This window comes from Amphiura filiformis, chromosome 6 (assembly GCF_039555335.1).
Source record: "Amphiura filiformis chromosome 6, Afil_fr2py, whole genome shotgun sequence".
NCBI classification, from domain to species: domain Eukaryota; kingdom Metazoa; phylum Echinodermata; class Ophiuroidea; order Amphilepidida; family Amphiuridae; genus Amphiura; species Amphiura filiformis.
Window position 1 is genome coordinate 2,213,057 of NC_092633.1, and position 6,044 is coordinate 2,219,100.

Sequence of the window (6,044 nt, forward strand, 5' to 3'; positions counted from 1 at the left end):
TTCCATTTTTATTCACCTGTACTTGGGCCTGGTGGAAAGGAAAAAAAACATACAGTCATGGTCCACCAGACCCCATCTTAATTACTGTAACCAAGATACATACAAAGATCAGAATATGTATGAGATTTTAAATAATACCGCCCCACCATGACAACAGGACCCAACCAATACCTCTGTTAAAAAGAAAGAGCAAATGCTGCGCACTACCAATCCAAGAGTGATGAAAAAGGCAAGCAAAATAAGAAGTGGTAGCCCAGCAAAAGCATGAAAAGGCCTACACAAAGGTAACTGTTGGGTCCCCCTGCCATGGGTGGGCAGAATCAGCACTATACAACATATACTTGTATAATATGAAAAAATTATGTTGGTTACATGTACATCAATAAACTAGACCAGGGATTTTCTACACAAAACAAAAATCCCACCCAAACACCCCCTCAACAGTCAACACACCCATCCCCCAAACACACATACATGCAGACAAGTGACAAAACAAAACACAGATAACTTTCCCATATCACAGTGCAAATAAAAATAACACACAATGATCTTTGAAAATTACATCCCATTAAAAACCAAGATCAAAGGAAAATTTCTTGAAATGATTACCCAGTTTTCCTTTGCTTTCTGCAATTTTATATTCTGTGCCAAATTTAACTTTCACCATGTTCTTGTAAGCTTGAAAACTAGGGTTGACATCCTGAAATTTGCATCTATGAATATAATATTTCAAACATAATACAAGAAAGTTGATGGCATTTTTATGCAGAATCTTCAACATCCAAACCAAACATTTTCTGAAAATTTGAGAATCCAAAACACTCACCGGTTTTACTTTCGATCCAGGCACTCAAGCTATCCCACAAACAAGTAATTTTTCACATTCACAAAACAAATGCACCAGGGTCTCATCATTTTTTTTACAAAAACAACAAAATGGAGAATCGGTTCTACCAATCTTATGAAGAAATTTATTAGTACAAACAGCTCTATGAAAAAACCTTAAAGTAAAATGCTCTCATCTGAGTTTCAATACTGCAAGTAAAGTTGTTATCATGAATTTTACTCCACTCAATATCATCATCAAGATTCAAGGCATCAATCCAAAATAGTTCAGTGTTTACAGGGCTGTACTTTGCTTTCAAAATATTGTAAGAATACTTGGTAATTTTGCCATTTTCAAACAAAGTAGCAACTATGTTATCAAAAATATTCACCTGAACCGTTTTGGGACTGTAGAACCAATCAATTAAAATACCGTTCATAAGTGAGTTGTATTTTCTTCTGTCCCTAATAGAGATATCAAATTCCATAACAAGATCTTCAAATGTTTTCACAAAGTTATGTCCTCTATTAAGGTCATTCAGAGTGCAAATACCATGTTCAAACCAATCCTGATAAAAAAGAACTTCTTAGTTTTAAGACGCACCTTCCGGTTCCACCAAATGGAGTTCTGAAGATGATAATCATTGTACCCAAGGTTCTCTTTCACCTTATCTCTGAACAAATACCAAACCCTGAGGGATTCAGCTAACTGTGAATTTTTTAGCAAAGCAAGAACACAATTTGGCGCATCAGCTTTCCATAAAACTGTAGTATCGTTATGAAATACCTGAAGAACCTGTGTCTCCAAAAGTTTCCAAAAGCTATCATAATTGGGGTCTAGTAAATGTCTTGACCAAACTAATTTTTGAGCTTGGGAAAAAGCTTCAACATCAATCATACGCAACCCTCCATCACTGTAGTCATTGAATAAATAATTTCTTTTAACCCTGTCATTCCCACCATTCCAAATAAATTAAAAAAACAAAGTGTTCAATCTCTTAAAAAATGTCTTAGGAATTGTAATACACAAAACCGAAAATAAATATAAAAGCTGTGGCAGCAAAAGGCTCTTAATAACAGTAATTTTACCAATTAAAGACAAACTTCTTGAACGCCAACAACTCAAAATTTGCTGAATTTGATTCAATTTAGGAATGAAGTTCAACTCGTACAAAGAATTCACATTTAATGAAAAATTAACACCAAGTGTTTTAAAAGTATTCTCTTTCCAAACAAGACCCTCATTACTGAGGGGCTTAAATTCACTACCCTTCAACCTACCAATATGAATAGCCTCACATTTAGACATATTTATCTTGCATCCAGATAACCCAGCAAAAGTCCTAAGTGAATCAAACAAATTTCTAAAAGACTCAAAATCCCCATGCAAAAAAACAAGTTGTGTCATCAGCCAAAAGACTCAATTTTTTCTCAACATCACCACCAATCCTAATGCCATTAATGTTCTCATTGTTCCTGATTGAAATTGCAAGCACCTCGATAAGCGCAAAGAAACAACAGAGGCGAAATCGGACAGCCTTGAAAAATGCCACGTTCCATAGAAATACCTTCGGAGAGAAACCCATTATTACTGACATAACTTCTCCTATTATAATAAAATGTTTTCACCCATTGAATGAAATCTGAGCCAGAATTAAAGGCCTCCAAGACCTGAAACAAATAATCATGCTCAACAGAGTCGAATGCTTTTTCAATATCTAGCAACACTATAGAGCCAGGAATGTCATTTGAGTCACAATAATCAATCAAATCAATAATAGTTCTAACATTATTGCCTATATTCCTCCCTTTCATAAAACCAGTTTGATCATCATGGATGATTTCATGCAAAAAAAGCTTAAGACGGTTAGCCATAAGTTTAGCAATGATTTTATAATCTGTATTAAGAAGCGAAATAGGGCGATGATTTTTAACAAAGAGAGGATCCTTATCTTTTTTTGGAAGTAAGGTAATCACACCATTGCGTTGTGAACTAGACATGAAACCTTGCTCAAAAGAATAGTGATAACAATTTAAAAGCATGTCGCAAATGTCATTGAAAAAAACAATGTAAAACTCAGCTGGCAGACCATCATAGCCTGGGCTACGATTCATATTCAAAGACTTCAAAGAGGTTAAAATTTCGGCTTTGGAAATAGGCCTATTCAGCTTATTTTTACTTTCATCCATAAATTGGGGAATATCAAGTTTATCTAAATAAGAAATTATATTATCCTTATTGCTAGGAGAAGATTTGGAAGTGTACAAGGTTTCATAAAAAGAGTGTAATTCATTGAGAATATCTTTCTGATCTGAAATGATGGAGCGGTATCATTTTCAAAATATGAATATTTTTCTTCTCACTGGAGCGTTTCTCAAGATTACAAAAATATCTGGAACTTTTTTCACCATGCTCTGCCCACTTAATCCTTGATCTAATTATCAAACCAGCCGTTTCCTGATCCACAATTTTGTTTAAATCCGCTTTCAATGAATCCAATTGTTCAAGCAAATCAGAAAGCTGCTGTGGAGCATCAGGACTAACATTAGGAATTTCATTATTAATTTGGTCAATTTTAGTTTGAATCTCCTGCTTGTTTTTGATTTTTTCTCTCTTCTTTCTGCTACAATACTGAATGCAATGGCCAGTAACAGTACACTTAAAAGCATCCCAAATGATATGGGGGTTACAAGAAGTATCCCTATGGATATCCTTGAATTCAGTAATTTTGTTTTTAATAAAAGAAACAAAATCTGCATCGTGCCTGAGATAATGGCAATTCAATTTCCAATAGCTTTTGCCTCTTGGGGATCATTAATAGAAATTTTACATTTCACAATTGAGTGATCAGATTTAATCCCACAGACAATTTCAGATTGTTTCACATTATCAGCTAAATTTGAGGAAACTAAAATGTAATCTAGCCTAGAAAGAACAGGAGGATTTTTTTGATGCCTCGTAAAACCACGCAAAGTTGGATGCTCATTCCGCCAAACATCAATCAAATTGAATTCATCCATAAGGGCACTCAATGCTTTGGAAGCATTTTTATTACTATGAGTTGGGCATGAGCCACGGTAGTCAAGCGGGCCTAATGCAACATTCAAATCACCAGCAATTACCAACCGACAACTAGTCAAGATTGTCTAATTTAGCAAAAACCTCAAAATAAAACTCAGGATCATCATTATTAGGCCCATAAATGTTCACTAAAATCATATTAAAATCATCAATTATAATATCGAGAATAAGAAATCTACCTTCAGGGTCCCTCTCAATAGTATTGACAGAAATTTTGTGATTAGACTTGATCAAAATTCCAACACCTCTGCTACTAGAAGCAAAATTTGAAAACCAACAATGACCGCCCCATTGTGAACTCCAGAATTTTTCATTAGAATCAGGCGAGTGCGTTTCCTGAAGAAAAATAATATCATCACCTTTTTTATGAAAATAACTAAAAACAGCTTTACGCTTAAACCCATCCTGTAACCCTCTGCAATTGAAAGTGGAAAATTTAAGAGCCATTAGTCACAATTTTACAAAAATCTGAGTTGCAAAAAACATTCAAATAAGTTCTCATTATAATCAGGGACCTGAATCATTAAAGAAAAGAAATTAAGAGGCTTATTATTCCAGATCAGCATAAAGAAATAATTGAATTTAACACATGAATCTGCAACATGGGAAAAACAAACAACAAAACAAAGACAAAACATACAGACAACACTGACCCCCACAAATAACACATACACAATCTCATCCATCAGTGACAATCCAACAATTAGATCGGAACTTCAAGCAAGCACACAGTTCCAACCTGTCGGTAACACACGCTCACAGGGGAGTGGGTCCCCAAACCATAAAAAGGCACATTTTAATCATCAAATCTAAAGCAAGAAATAGCCTACATGTAAAATACTTTATGTGAAACAAAAAATGATGCAAGGCAATTAACATGAAGAAAAGATTGTGATATGTCACCTTCACTCACATAAAGACATTTTGAATGAATCCAAAAGAAAAGTTCTATTTCAAATTGTCAATCAAAGTCCATTTTCAAACAATGTTTATGTTAAAGTACATGTACATACGACACCAGTGCAATTTACATGCACAAAGAAATGTCCTGATTTATAAAAATGAAAACACAATGAATTATGAAACACGGCTTTAACATGCAGTACTAGCCTGCAGAGTCTTAAAATGTTCCAAAAGAGTTTTTCTTTCGATATTAAGTTAGTAATATTGTACCTGTTTTATGTGCTTCTGTTGTTATTATTTTCAAGTTAATACTCTTTCAATATGTCATCCATGTTTTAGAGAAAAATTAGCCTTTTAAGAGGACTGTGCACTCTCAGAAATGCATTAATTAAAATTACTGTAATGTATATCAGACTTCCAAGTGGCTCAACATTTCTCCGCAGTGGACACAACACCACACACATCAAGATCAAGAGTCTACAAATGCAACGGTGACGACCAATCCAGAATCCAGTGTTTTTTTTCCTTTAACATGTTTAACACGCTTGCTTTTTATACACTCTGCCCACGTGCTTGCGCGCCGCGCCGCTTATAACGTTCTCACACAATCACTCATACTCATGTTTTAATCATGTTTTGTTTCTATCGTGTAGGCCTCACAACACCATATTGTCACCTGAATAATTAAGTTATAGCACTTAACAAATGCATTTCTGACAAGGCATAATCCACACATAAGAGACTGATTACTAATTTAGAATCAGGCAGAATAGCATATCCTCTTTAATGGAAAGGTGGCACTTCATTCTATAATTAATATCTTGTTTGCTTTGTTAAAACTAATAAACTTACTGTGTTGTTGTGCACTTCTCAAGGCAGCTACCAGGTCTGTTTTTTCTAGGCATCCAGTAATGTCAACCTGTAGCTCTGAGGCCAGATCTTTCAATTCCCTGATTGACATCTTATCAGAGATTGGTATTGTTTCATCTGTTGATCCATGATGTATAGTTCTTGTTTGATGTGTTAAAACTAATATACACTTACTGTGTTGTTGTGCATTTCTCAAGGCAGCTACCAGGTCTGTTTTTTCTAGGCATCCAGTAACGTCAACCTGTAGCTCTGAGGCCAGATCTTTCAATTCCCTGATAGACATATTGTTAGAGATTGGCACTGTTTCATCTGTTGAACTATGATGTTGCTGATCTACATCATTATCACCTATCAAAAACAAGAT